The sequence below is a fragment of the Phocoena sinus genome, chromosome 18 (assembly GCF_008692025.1).
Source record: "Phocoena sinus isolate mPhoSin1 chromosome 18, mPhoSin1.pri, whole genome shotgun sequence".
Lineage (NCBI taxonomy): Eukaryota > Metazoa > Chordata > Mammalia > Artiodactyla > Phocoenidae > Phocoena > Phocoena sinus.
In genome coordinates, this window is record NC_045780.1 from 44,914,523 (window position 1) to 44,916,102 (window position 1,580).

Consider the following 1,580-nt stretch of genomic DNA (forward strand, 5'->3'; position numbering starts at 1 on the left):
GATATTACGTGGAGCTGGGAGGTCTGTTGTTGACCAGTGTCCTGAATTTGGCTCTCCCACCTCGGAGGCACAGCACTGACTCCTAGCTACAGCACCAAGAGCCTTTCATTCACATGACTCAGAATAAAAGGGAGAAAAAGTAGAGAGAAAGATTTAGCAGAAGTAGGAAGAAAGAAAGAAAGAAAGAAAGAAAGAAAGAAAGAAAGAAAGAAAGAAAGATAGGAGAGAAGGCAGGGAGGAAGGAAGGAAGAAAGAAAGAAAGAAGAAAAGAAGGAAAGAAGGAAAGAATGGAGGTAGGGAGGGAGGGAGGATGGAGGAAGGAAGGAAGAAAGAAAGAAAGAAGGAAAGAAGGAAAGAAGGAAAGAATGGAGGTAGGGAGGGAGGAGCGAGGAAGGAAGGAAGGAGGAAGGAAGGAAAAAAGAATGAAAATACAATAAAGTATAAGAAAAGTTATTAAGTTAAAACATAATTATTTAGAAAAAAAAAAGGTCGGATAGAACCTTAGGACAAATGGTGGAAGCAAAGCTATACAAACAAAATCTTACACAGAAGCATACACATACACCCTCACAAAAAGCGGTAAAGAGGAAAAAATCATAAATCTTGCTCTCAAAATTCACGTACTCAATTTGGGATGATTCGTTGTCTAAAGGAGTGAAGGGAGGAAAGAAAGAAAGAAAGAAAGAAAGAAAGAAAGAAAGAAAGAAGAAGGAAGGAAGGAAGGAAGGAAGGAAGAAAGAAAGAAAGAAGGAAAGAAAGAATGTAAAGTATAATAAAGTTATTAAAATTAATTATTAAGAAAAAAATTTTTTAAAAAATGGACCGATAGAACCCTAGGACAAATGGTGGAAGCAAAGCTATACAGACAAAATCTCTCACAGAAGCACACACATACACACTCACAAAAAGAGGAAAAGGGGAAAAAATCATAAATCTTGCTCTGAAAGTCCACCTCCTCAATTTGGGATGATTCGTTGTCTATTCATGTATTCTACAGATGCAGGGTACATCAAGTTGATTGTGGAGATTTAATCTGCTCCTTCTGAGGCTGCTAGGAGAGATTTCCCTTTCTCTTCTTTGTTCTCACAGCTCACAGGGGCTCAGCTTTGGATTTGGCCCCGCCTCTGTGTGTAGGTCACTGGAGGGCATCTGTTCTTCCCTCAGACAGGACGGGGTTAAAGGAGCCACTGATTCGGGGGCTCTGGCTCACTCAGGCTGTGGGGAGGGAGGGCCGCGGAGTGCGGGGCAAGCCTGCGGCGGCAGAGGCCGGCGTGACGTTGCACCTGCCTGAGGTTCGCCGTGTGTTCTCCTTGGGAAGTTTTCCCTGGATCCCGGGAACCTGGCAGTGGTGGGCTGCACAGGCTCCCCGGAAGAGGGGTGTAGATAGTGACCTATGCTCACACAGAGGCCCCTTGGTGGCAGCAGCAGCAGCCTTAGCATCTTCCGCCCGTCCCTGGGGTCCGCGCTTTTAGCTGCGGCTCGCGCCCGTCTCTGGGGTCCGCGTTTTTAGCCGCAGCTCACGCCCGTCTCTGGAGTTCCTTTAAGCAGCAGTCTTAAACCCCTCTCCTTGCACACCAGGA